The following is a 22,122-nucleotide window of genomic DNA, read 5'->3' as shown; positions in this document are numbered from 1 at the left end:
TATAAGGGGGCACCATTATGCCAATTGTGGGTGAAATACTGTGTTAACAGTAACCAACAACCAAATTTAAGGGCGAGAGCATAACTACTGGGGTCCTGGTTAGCAGGATCCCAGTAGACACAATCAAACACACTGACAAACAGGCCAAAAGTGGGGGTAACCAGGCTAAAAAGAGGCTACTTTCCTACAACCTGCTGTAAGTATTGTGGGCCTTTAGCCAGGCCCATCTCACGCCCATCACTTTCACTGGGCTTGCCTTTTAAAAATCACGTGATGTCACTGGTAAATGCTTTACGTTTGTCCTGCCTCGAGGCTGTTTTTGTCACGCCTTGCAGACTGCCCCTGTTACATGGATTATTGCCGATATAATTCGGCATGAGCAGACTATTTTTTTCTTTTGTCTCTCCCTTTTGTGCTGCATGGCAGCCATGTCGCTCACAGCGCAGACACAACAGTGTGAACTCGATTAGAGGCATTGGAGCGCTTGTCACATTGGTCACAGTTACATAATCAGAGTCATTTCATGTGGCTCTCCCTTTAAAGCACTTGAAATTGGTAAATGCTTTACATAAAACAGAAATCCTCAAAGCAGAAGCGGTTCTCCCAGCACAGCGGGAAAACCGATACTACAATATGCACTGCACTCTGGAAATTTTCCACATAATGCTTTGCAGGGCATTACTTTTACAAACCATTTTTGCTCATAACTCAGCCTCTCGTGGTCCTAGCACAATAGAACCACCACCAAATTGTTCAGCACAACACACTTTTTCTGTCTAGTTCATCTCTGGGTCCCTACACTTGGTTAGTGGGGACCCCAGAATAATAGCCCCTCCCACCATTCAGTGTCTTTTTAAGTACTCTAATGACTGGAATGTTTGTTTTCTATTTGTGAATAGCTAGCATTTTAAGAGCCTTGCTTGTTTGTAATATTATTGCTATAGGCTTGCTACTCCAGAAAATGAGTAATGTATTATCCTTTCTAGGGGCTAAATATATGGTTACACTGCATTATTTATTGCTATTTCTTTGGTGCAATTATGTCCTCTTGGAGCTAACTATATAGTTACATGACCATGTTTCTTACAAATGCTATTTTCATTGTGGTTTTTTTAGTGACTGTTCTAAGCTTTGCAGTCATATCAACATACTAAAATATTTGTGGCATGGAAACTTGCCCCATAATGCTTTGCAGGGCATTACTTTTACAAAATATGTTTGCTCATAACCCTGTAGTGGTCCTGGGACATGGGGACCATCTTCAAAACATTGACCACAATGTGCTCTTTCTGTCTACGCCATTTCTGGGTTCCCACACTATGTTAGTGAAGACTCCAAAATAATACCCCTACCACCATTCATTATCCTTTTAAGCTCTCTCATGGCTGGAGCTTTTGTTTTACAGATGGGATAAGTTATGTTTTATGGGCTTTTTTTGTAATATCATTGTAATACGCCTGCTAATCTTGAAAATGTATAATGTACTGGTCATTCAAGGGGCTATGTATATGGTTATACTGCATGACTTTTGCCTAAACCTTTTTTTCATGTGGTTATGTTTTTTAAGGGCTGATTGTATGGTTACTGTTTCTTTCCAATGGTAATTTTGTTGTTGTGTTCTCTAAGGGGTTTTCTGACCATTACAGTCAACATACTTTAATATTCGCTGCATGAAAATTTGCCCCATAACGCTTTGCAGGGCATTACTTTTTCAAAACATTTTTGCTCATAACTCAGCCTGTGGTGGTCCTGGGACAATGGGGCCACCTTCAAAAAGCTCTTTCTGTCTACACCATCTCTGGGTCACCACACTTGGTTAGTGAGGACCCCCAAAATAATAACTCATCCCACCGTTCAGTGTCTTTTAAGCTTTCTAATGGCTAGACGTTTTGTTTTACTGTTGGGAGAAATTTTGTTTAAAATGCCTTGTTTGCAATATCATTGCAGTACACCTGCTATTCCCAAAACACTCTCTAGGGGTTAAGTATATAGTTGTATTGCATTACTTTTGCCTGTTTTTTATGGGGTGGTGCTTTCTAGGGGCCTAACAATATGGTTACATGACTGTGTGTCTTACAAATAATATTTTTGTATTACATTACAGCCTACTGCCAAAAGTTTATTTCTGATAAAGGTTTACATGATAATTGTATGTGTGCAAATAACCTCTCCTTATTACAATTAACATCCTTATTACACTATGCCTGTTACAACACTCTTGATATGTTTGGGTGACCCTTCTATTTTATTTCTCCTCTGTGACAGTCTTGTGTCTTTTTGGGGGGAATAGTTAGCTAGCCAGCAACTCTGATGGTGAGGTGGTGAAAGTAGTATTGTATTGGAATTAGTATGACAGATTTAAATTAAGATGCTAAGGCCCATATTTATACTTTTTGACGCACAACTGCGCCAACGCAGTTGTGCGTCCAAAATTTTACAGCCGGCTAACGCCATTCCAACGCGCCATGCGGGTGCCTTATTTATGGAATGACGTTAGCCGGCGCTGCGGACGGGTGTGCGTAAAAAAAAATGACTCACACCAGGCAGCGCCGGCGTATGGGAAAATGGGGGTTGTGCGTCAAAAAATGGGGCAAGTCAGGTCTGAGGCAAAATTCAGGCCTCAAACCAGATTTGCGCCATTTTTTTTACTCCCAACCTCCATTAACATGACTCCTGTCTTAGCAAAGACAGGAGTCATGCCCCCTTGCCCAATGGCCATGCCCAGGGGACTTATGTCCCCTGGGCATGGTCATTGGGCATAGTGGCATGTAGAGGGGCCCAAATCAGGCCCCCCATGCCACAAAAAAAATCTGAAAAAAATACTTACCCGAACTTACCTTTACTTCCCTGGGATGGGTCCCTCCATCCTTGGGTGTCCTCCTGGGGTGGGCAAGGGTGGCAGGGGGTGTCCCTGGGGGCAGGGGAGGGAACCTCTGGGCTCCTTCCGAGCCCACAGGTCCCTTAACGCCTGCCCTGACCAGGCATTAAAAAACGGCGCCCATCAGGCTGTGCGTCGTTTTTTAAGGCCCACCCCCTCCTGTGCGTCAAAATGACATCAGAGTATAAATATGGGGCACAGGCCTTAAAGTCATTTTTTGGAAGGGAACGCCTAACTTGCATATAATTATGCAAGGCTGGTTCCCCCTTCCAAAAAATTACGCACATGGTGGAATTTTGACGCCCGCGGGGTTGGACGTCAAAGTATAAATATGGGGCAGGGTTTGCGCCGATTGTGCGTCAACATTTTTGACGCACATTCAGCGCAAACAGAGTATAAATATGCCCCCAAATGGCAACATTTTCTTTTTTTGCAGCAGATAGAGGAAGAAGGTATATGGAAGTGCTTTAGTTATATGCAGGGCCACTGGAATTATATGGCAGGAAAAGATGAAATTATGAGGCAGGGTTGATCAATGTATGTGGCAAGAAAAATCCAGTTATGAATTTACAATGCCAATAGCTCTAACTGAAGTAAATGTGAGACCTATTGGATTGCAAATGCTTGTTTAATAGGGCATCCTGGTTGTCTGTCTTCAGACAGGCAGTTACCCTCCAGTTGTGAGGACAACGAGACGGCACAGAAATTAAGTGGTAATGAATAAGTGTGGGCTCCGGACCACACAGACCCATTCTCAGGGGTGAACAGGCCAATTAATGGGCCCCTAACACAGAACGATGTCGATGGAAAACAGATCAACTGGCATATTTGCTTTGACTACGAAATTTTTAAGGAAACTTGATCGTAGAAGCGTATCCTGTTGTTACATCTCTGTGACTAATCTTCTCAAAGGGAACATCTGCGCGCCCAGCAATTTGTGGACGGACTTGAAATACTTTTCCTGTGAATCAGGGACATTTTGAAAGAAATAATCTCACTTTGAAGCAGTGCTATCTTGCTGCGTTTGTTGTTCTTTGTTGTTCCGTTGTCCACTACTGTATGTCCCTCCTTCCATCTGCTTTCACAGTGCACTTCCCCCTCCCTGCTCAAAGACCTTGATCCACTCACATTGTGAACCTTTCTCTCCCACGCCTGGTGTTAAGCCAGGGAAAGTCTTGACTGGATCTTGAATCACTCCCTTCTTTTACCATGCCTCAAACCAAGTTTTCGACTCTCTAGGCTCTCCGCTCCCAGCTTTTCAGTCTCTGCCACAGCAGTACTGAAGGATAAGGGCCAAACTTTTGGCACAAATGTGAAGCTAACGGACCACTACCATAGCGCCACCTTGTAAACCCTTTGCACCACATCATGCATAATATTTGCATGATGTGTGCAAAGGGGCGTTCTCTCGTTAGAGGGTCGATAAAATGACACAATGGAACCTACAAGATTCCATTGCGCCATTTCTAGTGTCATTGTTAACGCCTGCTTTAAGAAGGTGTTATAATGAGGCTCCCATTGATTTCAACGGGCCTCTTAACATTATACTGAATTAGCATATATTTATTTTTTTACGCTAATCCAGTATATTGTTACAGTAGCATAAAAATATTATGCTATTGCCCCTAACATGCGCCATTTTGCACCGTATTGTAGATACAGCGCTACCATGGTGGTGTTAGGAGACAAAAGGGGGCCGCAAGAAATGTGGTGCAACACTAGTGATGCGCCACTTTCTTGTAAATATGGCCCTAAATTTCCTCCAAGTACTCTGGACCTGTTGAGTCTTGCTATAAAATCCTTTGGCTACTATTTATGTAGATTTCTCCATTAAGCCTATCTCTCTAACCATTACTCTTAACTGCATTTTTCTTTACCATTCATCCATGCATGAAGCAAAGACTAGCAGACGCCTCTTGGGGTATTTATTTTTAAATTGCTTAATTGTTTTTCTTTTTTGAGATAAGTTAGTGCGTGGTCTTAGAGCCTCTAATTCTAGGCACGTGTGTTCTTTACCGTAGTCATGGAGCATATGAGCAGAAGCACTGCATCAAACTCCTGGGGTCACTATGAAAGGTGGCCTGTATTGACAATTATAGAAGAGATTTTTAGGCCCTCCGTTTGCGGCTAGCTTGAATTGAGTTCCAGGCCAACATTAAATATCCATGGTGCTGACTATGAAAAGTATCCTATGCATACCAGGTGGAAGTGCACTGAGCAAGGATGTCCCCAGGGCTACTGGGTACCACTTTGAATGTCTTCAAGAGGATGCTGGATGTGAGCCCAATGGGAAGTATCCCCACTGTTGCTGCAATCGTGTGTTGCTACTTGTGGAGCTCCTAGTTTAAGAACGACCGGTATTACCACCGAGAGCACCATGCAGGTGAAGTGGGGATATGGGGTTGCCTCACACATGAGTCCCGTGCTAATGGAGCAGGACCTTGCACAAAATTCAGGAAGAAGGGTTACATTTCAGGATGAAGTACAATAACACTAACTTTCCAACAATATATTGCATGAAATGCGAACGCAAGTCTCTGTCATGAGCCTGACAAACGGGTTCTCAGGTGCATTCCTCCAAAGTTTCCACTCTTCTGCTGAACTTGAGAGTTGAGTATGGCTCGATCCCATTTTCAGCAACTCCGTTACGAACGCCAGTGAAGTTTGAAAGTGTATGGGGCACAGTACCACACTGAGGAGGGAATTATGAAATACTGGATGTTTCTTTATGTGTGCATGAAGGTTGAAACAAATAATAACTAGACACGGTATTGGCCTAAGAAACAAGAATGCATGAGTGCTTATCCATGAGCCACACCCAATTATGAATAGTATACAGTGGTACTGGAATTCTGATGATCATCTGCATGTTTCCTGTACTGTATTTTGGTTTCTCGATGGTGCTTTTAAACTTGTTCCAGAATGTCACATAGGCCCAGATTTACAAGAAAATGACTGCCCCCGATGCTGCGCCAAATTTAGCAGCACCGCGCTCTGTCATTTTCAAAACACAAGGATGTGCCATAATAACAACAATACGGCACACCCATGAGTTTCTCACTGCACGGTGCTAAATTTGCTACAGAGTGCCAACGCAGCCACCCTTGTTCCATGGTGCAAGGATAGCTGCATTGCTGGGGAAATAGTTTTTGTGCCGGAAGGGACACCTTCCTGCACAAAAACAATCTGTAATGGTGATTTGCTCTTTCTATATGTGCTGCAGAACGAGCAAAAAACTAGGAGAAATGAAAGCATTTCTCCTCGTTGCGCCATGCTAACGCCGCCCCAGATTTTAGTGCTGCCACAGATATACGATTCCTCGTAAATCTGGGGAAGCGTCAAAATCCAATGGGTGCTGCTGTGGAACACCTACAGCAACCCCCATTGCACGCCCCTTCCACGCAAAGTGTGAAGGGGCTGTATTTACAAGGTGGCTTTAAGCCAGAAAAAGTGGCTTAAAACCACCTTATAAATATGGCGCAGTGCACAACGCCACTGAACCATCACGAAAAGTGATGCTCCGGTGGGACTAGACCCTTGTAAATCTGCCCCATAGTCTGTTGGCCACAAGCAACAGCTCCTGCTATTATGTCGAACTTGTGTGGTAAGTATACAAATAGCACTGTGGAATCTCATTCAAAGATACATACAAAAAGGACACACACAAAGAGCAATGTGTAGGAGGCTGGACTGGCTTGTAGTGAGTACCAAGGGGTACTTACACCTTGCACCAGGCCCAGGTATCCCTTATTAGTGTAGACGGGTGTCTAGCAGCTTAGGCTGATAGAAAAGGTAGCTTAGCAGAGCAGCTTAGGCTGAACTAGGAGACGAGTGAAGCTCCTACAGTACCACTAGTGTCATATGCACAATATCATAAGAAAACACAATACACAGATATACTAAAAATAAAGGTACTTTATTTGTATGACAATATGCCAAAAGTATCTCAGTGAGTACCCTCAGTATGAGGATAGCAAATATACACAAGATATATGTACACAATACCAAAATATGCAGTAATAGCAATAGAAAACAGTGCAAACAATGTATAGTCACAATAGAATGCAATGGGGGCACATAGGGATAGGGGCAACACAAACCATATACTCTAGAAGTGGAATGCAAACCACGAATGGACCCCAAACCTATGTGACCTTGCAGAGGGTCGCTGGGACTGTAAGAAAACAGTGAGGGTTAGAAAAATAGCCCACCCCAAGACCCTGAAAAGTGGGTGCAAAGTGCACCTAAGTTCCCCAAAGAGCACAGAAGTCGTGATAGGGGAATTCTGCAGGAAAGACCAACACCAGCAATGCAACAACGATGGATTTCCAGACAAGAGTACCTGTGGAACAAGGGGACCAAGTCCAAAAGTCACGATCAAGTCGGGAGTGGGCAGATGCCCAGGAAATGCCATCTGTGGGTGCAAAGAAGCTGCCACCAGATGGTAGAAGCTGAGGATTCTGCAAGAACGACAAGAGCTAGAAACTTCCCCTTTGGAGGATGGATGTCCCACATCGTGAAGATTTGTGCAGAAGTGTTTTCCTGCAGAAAGACTGCAAACAAGCCTTGCTAGCTGCAAGGGTTGCAGTTAGGGTTTTTGGATGCTGCTGTGGCCCAGGAGGGACCAGGATGTCACCAATTGCGTGAGGGGACAGAGGGGGCGTCCAGCAAGACAAAGAGCCCACTCAGAAGCAAGCAGCACCCGCAGAAGTGCCGGAACAGGCACTACGAAGTGGAGTGAACCGGAGCTCACCCGAAGTTGCACAAGAGGGTCCACACGAAGCCGGAGGACAACTCAGGAGGTGATGCAATGCAGGTTAGAGTGCTGGGGTCCCAGGCTTGGCTGTGCACAAAGGAAATCCTCGGTGAGTGCACAGGAGCCGGAGTAGCTGCAAAACACGTGGTTCCCATCAATGCAGTCTAGCGTAGGGATGCAAGGACTTACCTCCACCAAACTTGGACTGAAGAGTCACTGGACTGTGGGAGTCACTTGGACAGAGTTGCTGAGTTCAAGGGACCTCGCTCGTCGTGCTGAGAGGAGACCCAGAGGACCGGTGATGCAGTTCTTTGGTGCCTGCGGTTGCAGGGGGAAGATTCCATCGACCCATGGGAGATTTCTTCGGAGCTTCTAGTGCAGAGAGGAGGCAGACTACCCCCACAGCATGCACCACCAGGAAAACAGTTGAGAAGGCGGCAGGATCAGCGTTACAAGGTCGCAGTAGTCGTCTTTGCTACTTTGTTGCAGTTTTGCAGGCTTCCAGCGCAGTCAGCAGTCGATTCCTTGGCAGACGGTGAAGAGAGAGATGCAGAGGAACTCTGATGAGCTCTTGCATTCGTTATCTAAGGAATTCCCCAAAGCAGAGACCCTACATAGCCAGAAAAGGAGGTTTGGCTACCTAGGAGAGATGATAGGCTAGCAACACCTGAAGGAGCCTATCAGAAGGAGTCTCTGACGTCACCTGCTGGCCCTGGCCACTCAGAGCAGTCCAGTGTGCCAGCAGCACCTCTGTTTCCAAGATGGCAGAGGTCTGGAGCACACTGGAGGAGCTCTGGGCACCTCCCAGGGGAAGTGCAGGTCAGGGGAGTGGTCACTCCCCTTTCCTTTGTCCAGTTTCGAGCCAGAGCAGGGCTGAGGGATCCCTGAACCGGTGTAGACTGGCTTATGCAGAGATGGGCACCATCTGTGCCAATCAAAGCATTTCCAGAGGCTGGGGGAGGCTACTCCTCCCCAGCCCTAACACCTTATTCCAAAGGGAGAGGGTGTAACACCCTCTCTCTGAGGAAGTCCTTTGTTCTGCCTTCCTGGGTCAAGCCTGGCTGTACCCCAGGAGGGCAGAAACCTGTCTGGGGGTTGGCAGCAGCAGCAGCTGCAGTGAAACCCCGGGAAATGCAGTTTGGCAGTACCCGGGTCTGTGCTAGAGACCCGGGGAATCATGGGATTGTCTCCCCAATACCAGGATGGCATTGGTGGGGCAATTCCATGATCTTAGACATGTTACATGGCCATATTCGGAGTTACCATTGTGAAGCTATACATAGGTAGTGACCTATGTATAGTGCACGCGTGTAATGGTGTCCCCACACTCACAAAGTCCGGGGAATTGGCCCTGAACAATGTGGGGGCACCTTGGCTAGTGCCAGGGTGCCCACACACTAAGTAACTTAGCACCCAACCTTTACCAGGTAAAGGTTAGACATATAGGTGACTTATAAGTTACTTAAGTGCAGTGTAAAATGGCTGTGAAGTAACGTGGACGTTATTTCACTCAGGCTGCAGTGGCAGGCCTGTGTAAGAATTGTCAGAGCTCCCTATGGGTGCCAAAAGAAATGCTGCAGCCCATAGGGATCTCCTGGAACCCCAATACCCTGGGTACCTCAGTACCATATACTAGGGAATTATAAGGGTGTTCCAGTATGCCAATGTAAATTGATAAAATTGGTCACTAGCCTGTTAGTGACAATTTGGAAAGAAATGAGAGAGCATAACCACTGAGGTTCTGGTTAGCAGAGCCTCAGTGAGACAGTTAGTCATAACACAGGTAACACATACAGGGCACACTTATGAGCACTGGGGCCCTGGCTGGCAGGGTCCCAGTGACACATACAACTAAAACAACATATATACAGTGAAATATGGGGGTAACATGCCAGGCAAGATGGTACTTTCCTACACAATGGCAATCATTAAAGAAAATTCTGATATTGGGAGTAACGCTAACTAAACATGTGTCAGAAGGATAAAGTCCCAGGTATTGTTCAATTAATTTATGTGCCCGGTTTGTCAATCTGGTGGTGAAATGTATGTACTGGAAAAATTCGTTTTGATTCAATTCTTTCCAGAAATCATTCGTGCACTGGGAGCCTCCATTCATAACGATGCATGTGAGTAAACAATACAAGCAATATAGATAGCAAAGAAATAAAGTGGATAGCATTCGCTATTTGAGGAAAAACAACACAATTTCTTATTTTTAATTTCGGAAATTATCCTTTTTGCTAAGAAACATCCATTTCTTATAAAATTGCTCTAAAAGTCTTTTATGAGAACAGTCAGGCTATTTTTAACCATTCGGGATTTGCCTCTGTTATATAAAGTTAAAAAACTATATTCAATATTATTGGAGTCATACCTGGTAGATTCCGTTTGCCCCAAAAGGAAATTTGCACTTTCAGTGAAAAGAGGAAGTGGTAGGTGACTCCCAACATCTCCCCAGCGAGTTATGCTAGACAGGAAGTATTAGTAGTTAGGGTCACTTGTCAGAGATTCTCTTATCTGCAGGTGATCCAGCTTATGGTAGAGTAGAGTCCCATCCTTCTATCCCAAACAATATGTAAACAACGAATAGCATTTCACCATTATATTGTTATTTAATAGTATATTACCTGTTTGGCATGTCTACATCAGGGGTCTCCAATCCTCTCTGTACTGAGGGCTACTTCTGGTCAGTGAAAATCATCATGAGCTGCAAAAGGCCAAACAACTCACACATTTTTTTCAGAGACCGCCACTCCCAGCTTCTTTGACTGCAAGTCTAATATACACAGAGACAGATGCCATGGTTTAAAGAAAATTATTTGAGTTCCCTAGCTAGAAACAATGATAAGAATAATACCAGGTTTTGTGTTGTCACTGTGCTTCAAGACCTTTCAATTAACAACTATCACATAAATAATAATTATAATTACGCTCAATTAAAAAGCTTATATGAAAATCAATCTTACCTTCATTATGTAGTGTATGATGTGCTCTTCTGCCATCCAATCTGGAAGTCAGAGAGGGCAATTCTGAAGAAACATTGTAGTAGTCACAGTGCATGGCAGTCAGAACGGTGCAACACTTTTCTAAAACACAAGAGCATGGATTAAAACAATGATTACTCTTCTATTGCAGCTGTGACAAGATCTCTCTGTTTAACAATGTCCAGATGAGCTCAATTTCAGCTTTGTCTTACGCAGTCATTTGGTACATGAAGGAAAATGCTGCATCTGCTTCTACTCAGCATTCTTTAAATAAGTTTACTTTAAAGTTTTATTTCACCAACCATGTTGGCAATTATATTCTCATTTCTCCTTTTTAAAAGTAAAGAAAACGTTGCTTTGTTCTTGTTCAACCAACAAAAAACCTTGTAAGATGCATAAAACAAACATTTTTACCATATCAGTGAGAAACCTGACCGAGTCAAGGTTAAGCAGAACACTATTTTTTCCAGAAATGTCACTAATATCCACTTCCAGGAAGAGGCTTGATCTAACATCATACAGGGCTCCAGTTGCTCAAAATCACTAAATTGGTTGTTGAACTCTTGATTAATCCCTTTTCAGGAAGCTACTGAATTTCTCAGTGTCCAGAAGCTCAGCCTCTCAGCTTTGTTTTCTGAAAGCATTTGGAGCACAAGCCGTTAGTTGTGTCACCTGCCTAAATAATGGGTCCACATTTGGGGGCCCAGAATTGGATCCCTTCTTGCTTATAGTGCATGACTCACCACCACACTGGCAGTGTCTGGAGAGCTGAGATCTCCTTGTCAAGCAAACCTACAGCACACTCATCCTAGGTAGCTCCACAAGCGAACCACCTTGGGAACCTAGAACCCTCTCTTTGTTCTCCACTGGGCCTATGCTCCCTACCTTAGGAAGTCTCAAGCCCTACCTTCTCTATGAATTTGCTCTATCTCTCAGGAATACTTAGGAGAGCCAATGGGCCATGGGTCAGCTTCACCCACACCCACTCTCTTTAGGCAGTTTCTCAGCCTCCCAGCAGCCTCCCTGGCGAACACATAGGGACCCTAAACATACCTTCTTTGGAATTGGACAGGTGATCCTGTAGACATACGCCGTTGCTTTCCACCTTAGGACACCCGGTGTGTACTTGCTATACCTACTATGCACCCCTCAGAAGTCTGCTGGGCAAGGTCCTCCACAGCCTGCCTCACTCGCAGCTCAGAGTGACAGTCCTGGACATAAGTGACAGCACCAACCCAGACTGAAGCAGAGGGCCCCTTCATTCAGGATATGTTCAATCTGTCTCACTGGTTGTGCCACTGTGTGCACATCTAGCTTTTGTACCTTGCTGAGGGCCACACCAACCAGCTAAACCACGAGAAGAGGCCCCAAGGACATACCCCAAGGTTGGTACACCTAATGTGCACCAGGTAGGAGCCCACTAAGGTACAGCCTCTGCAGCTCAGCACACAATCCCTAACAGACTTGGCTTCTTGCACCCCTGCCTGGGTCTGACCCCACCAGACCTACCTGAATGGTTATTAAGTTGGGTATTGCCCCAACCACCACCTCAGGTGCAAAACAATGCTCTCTAGGAAGACATCCTTCTCTCTCCTTGAGCAGTCATCTACCCTACCCTGACACATCAGAGTCCACTACATACCCCTCCCTGGAATATAGGGAGTCCACCACATCAGCACTCAAATCACCACAGGGTTAGACACTTAGCCCACCAAGGATTACTGCTACACCACCTATCTTGGGAACCATAACCCTCTTAGGCTACCCACCACTGTAGGCCACACTTGGATATCTCACCTTTCCAACCAGATAACCTATGAGGACCGTGGGAACCACAACTTCTTTGCACACACCCCTACCATGGTAAAAGTCCTCAAGGACCACCCCTCCCTCCTGATGGAAAGTACTAGGCATGTCACTGACTTCTGGTGTTCCCTCCTACGCCACATTTCCAGTGGTTTTGGCCTGTGCCAATGGCAGGAAAATCTCTGTGGCGAGAACGACTAACTGTGGACTTCATCTCTGGAAATCTGCCCTGTCTCTGACAAGTGTGAACATTCCCTGAAGCCCCTTAATCAGCTCCTACACCCAAAGAAGCAGGGCCCACCCCCTCACCCCAAATCTTTGGTGTGGGTACCTGTTGCTATCCCTATCTATAGAGACAAACCCTCCTTATGCAGGCCTAGTGTGTGTAGTGTTGGACTTTGAAGGGACACACTGGCCTGGAACAATCCCATGGAAACAGTTCTGTGAAAGACCACCCCACCATCACATCATTTGCAATTGTAAACCAGTCACAATAACAATGTTTAAACATTAGACCTCAATGTCTTCATATGACATATGTGTGGAGGGCTTTCCTTAACCACATCTTTATTTCACATAATCAAAGCCTTTGAACCCTTCTAAGAGCCTTGTTCTCTGATATTTTCTCATTAATGTATAGGTAATGTGTGGAAAAACTGGACTTATCAAGCGCAAGCAATTATTATTATATCATGTATCCTGCAGCTGGACACTAACGTAAGGAAATGAGCCTCTAGGTGTGTGGCTGCACAAGTAATGTGTCCACATTTGTCCCATTGTAGCACTTGACTCTTTCAGGGTAATGAAGCAGAGCAGTCCAAGGCCTACTAAGGGGAGGAGGTGTGGATAAGTAATCACCACTCGCTGGCGCAAAATCATTTATTGAGTGTTATTATTGCATGCCAATGAATTCAGCTGTTTGTAATCGAAAAAAAACATTTTAATGTGTATGAATTCCAAACCGTGATTCGGTAGCATCTTACAGAATTGCAGTTTGGGTTTGCGACTAAATATCGATTCGGTATTGGGAAGGGACATCCTTTCCAAGTACTGAATCAGAATGGTATGTATCAATGAGACCAAATAACTTTCACAAAACAATAATAACTTATCGACTGCAAATGTAGTGGTAACCCATGGGACCACTGCATCCTGTAGAGCAAACAAAAAAAATAAATCAATTTTTCTTTATAAATACTGACCTGTTTCCTTTAAGGGAAACAATTTGCCTATAAGAAAAAGACTGCTTTATTAAAAACCATCACAGACATGGTGGTCTGCTGATGAAATCAAGGCGTCATTCGTGTGTTGGCGCTGATTCCTGGTGGGTCGCATATTGTGACCTACCTCACTAACATGCATGAGATAGCTCAATATGTGACCCTCTAGCAATGGCTAATTTAACATTAAATCTTTCATATAATAGGAATTGCAATTGCTAAAAATCCTTTACTAAAGAAAACACAGTAAGAAGAACACTGAGATGAAAGAGAGTTAATGTGAATACAAAGCAAGCATGCAGGATTGAAGTAATTCTACTACAAAATCAGTATATTTGTTTGGCAAGCAAGTATAAGTGACAGCACACTAAGGAAGATCATCCAAAAAACATAGAAGACACAACAGTGATAAGAAAAAAGCATATGCACAGATATTAACTTGTGTACTGTGGTCTAGTGAACAGGGTCCCTTCCTCAACACCAAGAATACCAACGCAGGTCACCTTTCTTTGTATGCTGAGCCTAGAAAATACAAACTAGCACTTTGTGCTTTGAGACATCGACTATCTAAGCACACTGCTTGCCAGATATTACGATACAAGTATAAAAGTTATGCATTTTACTTATTATTGTGTTTTGAGAATCTGAAACTGTTTCTAATTGCTGGAAGCCTTGTTTGAATTATGTTGCTCGCCTGTTAAGCCATAAAACACTATGGGGCATATTTATACTTGGTTTGCGCCGTGACACTAAAATGGTTCAAACTTAGCTCCATACTTATATTTTGACGCTAGACCTGTCTAGGATTAAAATATAGGGGTTAGCGCCATACTATTAGATGCAAGGTATGCGTTTGTGTCCACAAGATCACACCAACCCCCCTAACGCCTTATTTATACTCCGGCGCAGAAATGACGCGCATAGAATAGGCAGACCCAAATAATGGTGCTAAGCCTGGTTAGCACCATTATTTAACGCCTGGGTCTGACAAGGCGTTAGAGGACCTCTGGACCCATTCCCATGGCTAAACACCATGGAATGGGCCCACAGATGCCCACCCCAAGGCCCAGGAACACCACCATCCACACCAGAGGAATGCCATAGGATGAGGGACCACATCCTGGGTAAGTAGAGGTAAGTATTTTTTTTTCAGTGCTATTGTGGGCCACATACATGGGGCCCCCTGCCTGACACTGAGTAGTGTAACCATGCCCAGGGTCCCCTGTGCTGGCCATTGGGGTGGTGGGCATGACTCCTGACTTTACTTAGACAGGAGGCATTTTTGGGTGGTAGTGCGTCAGAAAATAACGCTATGCTGGTTACCGACATATTTATTGCCACTAACCAGCCTAGCGTCATTTTTGGCCCACTAGCACCTTTAACCCTTCCGCTATCTCCCCCCTGGCTACCATCTTTTCTGTAGATGCTAGCCTGCCCTTTGCGCCACCGTGCACCATTCCATAAATATGGCTCCTGGCTGTCACTATGGAATGGTACTAGCAGGCTTGCATCAAAATCCATAAATATGGGCCTATCTTTGTACATGCCTCAACTTACTGGGAACCAGGTGATCTTGGACCATGTAGATTTGCATAAATACTGGCTCTGTTTTCATTCTCAGGAGACTGGTGGTTGAGGGGAATGGCCTAATCAGTTAACTCACTACCAGTGGTGGTTCCTCCATTTAAGCGGAGGAGCATCAGCCCCCTGCTGCTAAAGCAGCAGAGGTGAAAAATAAAATGATAACAAAATGAATTTACTGCCTGTGAGAAAGTAGCCTCTTTCTAGCATGGTTACCCCCATTTTTGGCCTGTTTGTCAGTGTGTCTTGACTATGTCACTGGGATCCTGCTAGTTAGGACACCAGTGCTTATGGTTTGTGGCCTACCTGTCAGTTTGTTTCACTGTTTTCATCAGTATGCTTTACTGTGTCCCTAGGATCCGTCTAACCAGGACCCCAGTGCTTATGCTCTCTCTGGTTCCCAGTTTTTCATCCCAAATTAGCATAATAGACCCCTCTTATAAGTCCCTAGTATATGGTACACAGGTACCCAGGGCATTGGGGTTCCAGAGGATCCTTATGGGCTGCAGCAATTCTTTTGCCACCCATAAGGAGCCCATACAAAAGCTTCTACAGGGCTGCCATTGCAGACTGTGTGAAATAGTGCATGCTCTTTTTCACAGCCATTTGCACTGCACCAGGTCACTTATAAGTCACTTATATGTCGGGCCTTCAGACCTTGAAGGCTGGGTACAAAGTACCTGTGTGTGAGGGCACCCCTGCACTAGCAGAGGTGCCCCCATGTCATCCAGGCCCATTTTCCCTGACTTTTTTGTGGGCCTCCTTGCGCCGTGATGTCCCCTTTGCATATGGCGCATGCATAATGTGGGGCAAAGGGTTGCAAACTGGCGCTATGCATTCATAGCGCCACTTTGTCAGCATGGCGCAGTGATTTTTACAAGTCTAATACCACATTAGCGCAAAAAATTACGCTAATGTGGCGCTAGGCCTTCTTAAATTTGGGCCAAGGTATATTAGCTAAGTAAGCAACCGCACTAAGGCCGATATTTATACTCCCTTTGAGCCGGATTAGCGTCATTTTTTTTTTATGCTAATCCGGCGCAAACTTAACACTATATTTATAGTTTGACGCTAGACCCGTCTAGCATCACAATTTCAGAGTTTGCGTCATTTTCTGGATGTGTGAAACCGCCTTGCGTCAATGAGATGCAGGGTAGGCGTTCACGTCCAAATCATGACTGAAACACCTGTGCGCTATAATTATCCAACCGGGCAAAAATGACGCATGGCTGGGAAGCGGACCCGAAAAATGACGCAAAGCCCGATTTGCGTCAAATTTTAATGCTTGGGTCAGGGCAGGCATTAAAATGGGGCAAACACACCACTACTTAGGGAAAACTCACACAGGTAACATCATTGCTAGGACGACATGTAGGTGCTACCCATGCAGCATGCCAGACGACGCAGAGCACAGGACCAACAGCAGCAGCTACCACCACACCAACGCGGACCCCAAAGGCAACATGGAAGGCAGGAAAGGCTTTGCAGGACCAGGACAACCCTCCTGGGCCTCAGGGAACAGGATATCATCCAGAAGTACAGACTCAACTGGCAAACCATACAGCAGCTGCTGCACCAAATTGAGCCACAGTTAACAGCCAGCCTTCAGACACTCCACATTATTTCACGGAGACCAAGCTGCTAGTTGTCCTGCACATGTTGGCAAGTGCCTCATTTCAAACTACCGGTGCCCTGATTGCTGGGGTCTCACAGCCCTTATTCCCCACCTTCCTTCCCAAGGTTCTTGATGCCATCATCTCCCTCACACCTGCCACATCAGCTTCCCCAACACACAGCAGAAGCAGTAGGAGACCAAACGGGTTTTACCAAATGAATGGCTTCCCGCATGCGCTTGGTGCAATTGACTGCACACATGTCCAGATTGTACCACCTGCTGCAACCAAGCACCTATACCGCAACAGAAAGCACAACTACTCCACCAATGTGCAGGCCATTGTTGATCACCAGGGATTGTTCACCGACATCATGGCAAAGTATCCTGGGAGTGTACATGATTCTTTCATTTCCCACCACAGCATCATCAATCGGCACTTCCAGGATGGACGTTATGGCAATGGCCCTCTGGTCGATAAGTCCGGAAACCTAGTAACATACACACAGCACAGTAACCCTGTAGGACAGACAAGACATACACCACTACATTGACACGTGGCCAGGAAGACACTGAGGTGTGACACTGGTAGTTATGTTTGATATCCTGACCCAATGGGATTCACACCTATGGACAAATAACGGCTGCCAATAACAATAGATGCCACTCTAAAGCCACAAGGGACCAATTTAAAACCACACAGTGACAATGACATGGCCTGCACTGGCAGTACAACTTGGAAGATTAACTATTCAATATCACATAAGGCCACATAGTCAATCCCACACCCTTCCAAGCAATATGTACTGGGTGAAAGTGTGTCGCTGAGGTCAAACACCATGAGACACATAGCATGATGACGCTGACTCAAATGAAGGTGACATGAAATTACTGAGGCAGTACCAACATCTCATCTCACATCACTCTTGGCGTGACATTGCCAGCTAGCAATAAGGAAGTGGACTGTGCTATGAAAACATGTTGATGTGACACTAATGCAAAGTGCACACTGCTGCACATACTGAAAGAGACAATTCCCCATCTACATAACAGATGTACAGGGAGATGGACCTTCCTACACAAATACATCCACCTCCACAACCAAGTTATCCAGCTCACCTGAAGCAAGTTCACTAGTGTAGGTGCGCGGTCGCACATAAGTCAACTGGCAGAGGAAACAAAAAAGGTTTGCATATAACTAGTCACACATGGGACAATTGTGCATTGTCATTACTGAACACCTCAGTGCTGCCAACGTATGGAAATGTGTTGTGCATTGTCACCCAGCCTAATCAAAGGGCCTCACTGTTGCATTTCATCTGCAATGACATATGTCTACTTGGATAGAATATCCAGGTCATGTAGTGCAACCATGTTACCACCACAGCGGAATCTATTGTGTGTGTGGAAGTATCATCTCACTTCCAGTGAACGCACACTAAAACATCTTGCTCACTACATAACGTATGGGAGATTCATACTGAACTGCAAGTTTGAAAATATGCCAGAGATATCAGGTCAATTAGCCAAACACAAGTTTTTCAAGTCAAACAACCCAATGCATAAAGAACTTCATAGAAGCCCAGGATCCCACACAATACCACAAACACGTATAAGTCACAGACAACACAAGATAACAACTGCCATTCAAAATGACATTCCTGGTGCAAGCAACAACAAAATACTTACCTCTATTTTCTCTTTCAGCTCATCAGGGTTACAGGATTCAGCCACGGATCATGACCCCATTTGCCAACCCAGGCATAGCAGCAGAGCGTGCCTATAATGAGGCACATTAGAGGACACGCACCACAGTTGAATGGACTTTTGGCATCCTAAAGTCCAGATTCATGTGCCTGGACATCACCGGAGGTAGCCTCCTATATTCCCCAGAAATGGTCTGCAAGATCATTTTGACGTGCGCCATCCTGCACAACATTTGCGTTAGGAGGAACATTCCCCTATAAGAACCTGAACAACAACTGCCTGAAGAGGAAGAGGAGGTGGATGCTGTCTGGGAAAATGAGGGGGAACATCCTAACACAGCTGCAGGAATGCGTCGCAGACAACAGATAGTACAAAACTTTTTTCAATAATGGTCACTATCAACACTTTGTTACGATATGGAACTAAATACTTCACTTTATCACTCAATCATGCTCTGGGTAATTATTTATGCATCACATGTTCTCTAGGAATCAGAGTATTACCTCAGAGAGCATTGCATAAAGACAAATTTGACTACTTCTGATGTCACATCACATTTGATGGGTATGAATGTACAGCAAATGTCACACACAGTTTGTTTGAAAAAACATCTTGTCTATTTCACATTTGAACTGCAAAGTCATAGGACCACAGCTATAAGAGACATCCATGTTGCCAACATGGTCTATTGCAGCATATGACAGCCAACTATGACACCATCAATCATAAGGTAAAATAACGCATCTTACATGAAGCAGTGGATGTGAAATAGCATTGGTAACAGGAATGTATGACCAGACCCTTGACATCAGTAAGTGTGACATCAGCTATCTATGCAAGGAGCATGTGTGACAAGAAGTGCATCAATCCTGAAAATGGATAGCACGAGTGTCCCAGGTATGACAAGCAATGCTCACAAGACATGCCCTGCATAGCCCATCCCAGGGAATAAGTCCTGCCACTGCCATGTTTTAAGTCTCTGCCCACCCTTCTCAAGGGGGAGCTGTAAATGGACTATCTGTACCCTGGGAATCATCATCTACACTCACCCAGACTCCCATTCTGACTCCTGTGTCATTCCCTTTTCAGTATGGCATGCCATAGTTCAACGTCATCAGCCTGCATGGACTTCAGGTCCCATAATGCACTGCCTGGTAGTCGGCAAGACCTGTAATATTCTGTCCATTGCTTCCCATGGGAAAAGTTTGTTTAGCCCCTTATAATGGATTCTCTATTCTAGGACTTGTGAGAGACTGAAGCTGCACACACCTATGAGCTTTCTCATGCAGCCCAGCCATTTGATTCTGCCCTGCCGTTGCTGCTGCCTGCAACTGCTTAGAAGCTGCCATTCCCTGAAGGTCCTTGTTGTGCATTGGAGTACAATTCATTTGTGTACCAGAGCCCTTGTTGGATTGTGTTACAGTGCTGAGTACACCTGAAACTGCTTTTGTTTCCACAGTGTTGTTCCAGTCAGACTCTGCTCCGTGTTTTTCTGCCTTGTTTATGTTTGTTCCTGACAGAGCCTGCTTCCTGTTAGCCAGACTGGTTCCAGTCTTTGCGTTAACGAGAGCCGTTCCCTGTGCCCACATTTGCCTCATAGTTGGTTTCTATGCCCTCCGTTTCCTCTTGGGGTATTGTGTCTGGTAAGTATACGATCAGTCTTCAACTGTGTAGAATAGTTTAATTTGTGTTTTTTTTTGTACTGGGGCATGTTTTCCAGGGGGCAAATCCAGCCCCCATCCTTTGTCTGCTTTTGCATGTATTCATTAGTGCCAAACAGTGACAGTGTGCTATTGCTGTGTTCTTAGATTTGGTGCTGTGCTTCCAGCCCAACAAACAAGGGCTGGTAATGTGTATGTAAGGACAATACATGTTTGTGCCCTGATGGTCCAGACACAGATTTACGTCTGCCGCCCCCTTTCGATGGTGCTTGTGTGGTGACTATTTGTGAGATTAATCTGCACAGAGGCACTGATATTCCCTGTTGCTGTGGGTGGTTCAGAGCCCTACCCTGTGTACAAATGTAGTGATGAAACATGCTTGTTTGTCTATTAATGATCCATAACATATTTGACCACAACAAGGTTGCTTTGTCGTCACTCTTCTGTACTTTCTGCTGTACCATAGCTGCCCTATCCCCTTGTATGCCTTTAGCTGATCTTTGGCTGTAGGGCAAATCTGCTTTGAAAGATAGTCTCAAGGGTTGGCTCCACAGGCTCCTGACTAGACCTGCACGTAACCGTCACAACATGGAGGCCAATACTGACACAGGGTACACATGGCCACACACTTGAACTGGACTCTTTTGTGCAATAAACCACTGGAAATATTTGAACACATGCAACCTGGGCTGCTGGTCCACCACAGCCACAGGAGGAACATAGGTCATTTACATTAGTCAAGCTGCGGTGTACATAACAATGTTATGATTGGATTTGAGGCTCTGTGTCGCAAACACTGAACTTACCAAACATGTTCAAATGCCTGACTCATGGGGAGTATACACAAAAGTGACCATGAAGTGGTAGCCAACAATTCATGACATGTGAGGGGTAACATATCTGACATAGCCCTCATCAGCCATCCTTGATCTTTCCTGTGTATTGTTTGTCATGGGAAATGTATTGTCCCCAAAGTCAAGCAAATACACACAGCAAAAGAGCCAACAGATATTACAAACAGATCTCATGACTGTTGTACCTCATTGATTGGCATCTGATGGTGATACCCATTTGTAACACATTCATACATGAACATTACGCCAAATGTATTGCATGCCATTCCAATAGAAGCACACAAATAGTTTTAACAGTCAATTCACACACAAAACACACAGGCCATGATTCATATTTTTGTAGTGTAGCCTTGCTGTCCTCTATTGACGCAACACCTGCGCAAACTTAAAATTTCCATTTTCATTTTAATTTCCAACGTTCGCCCTGCTGTTGCGTCAGTTAAGAAAGCTAATCCTGCACAACAATATAAGTATTGTGGGTCACAGTAGCATGATCTGCCACATGTGGCCAAACACTAGAACACACACTGCAGGTCATACCATCCTATCTTTGTCTAGTTATAGGCTGCATGCCTGTTAAAATATGAAAAATGACGCAAACACAGTTTGAGTCAGAAATATTGAGGCAAACGCGTCAAGAAATGACACAAACGCACAATATACATCAATGGGTCCCTAGCGTTAATTCCATCAGCGCACCCGAGACATGAGCACACCATTAAAAATGTATTGATCCATGAATGCGTGGGTTTTTGACGCATATGTGTTAAAAACAGTTGATGCAAACTACGTAAACGTCAAAAATGTACATGCAAGACAAAAAATGGGCCGCAAATGAGACAGGAAGCGATGTAATACGATATCCTGTGTACAGAAATGGTACAGTGGGTGTACTTTCACTTTCACTTTGCAGCCTGTGATTTTTCTACACTGTGTGGCTGTGTGTTGGATTGGTTCTCTGTGGATTTTGTAATTTTGTCTCCTGTGTGGTCTATATTTTGTCTTTTGGTGTTTAGTAACTGTTTTTTTGTACCTGTGTAAGTGTTTTTGTGTCTTTTATTGT

This window comes from Pleurodeles waltl, chromosome 4_2 (genome assembly GCF_031143425.1).
Source record: "Pleurodeles waltl isolate 20211129_DDA chromosome 4_2, aPleWal1.hap1.20221129, whole genome shotgun sequence".
NCBI classification, from domain to species: domain Eukaryota; kingdom Metazoa; phylum Chordata; class Amphibia; order Caudata; family Salamandridae; genus Pleurodeles; species Pleurodeles waltl.
The sequence above is the reverse complement of the archived record's forward strand: the minus strand, read 5'-3'. Positions refer to the sequence as shown.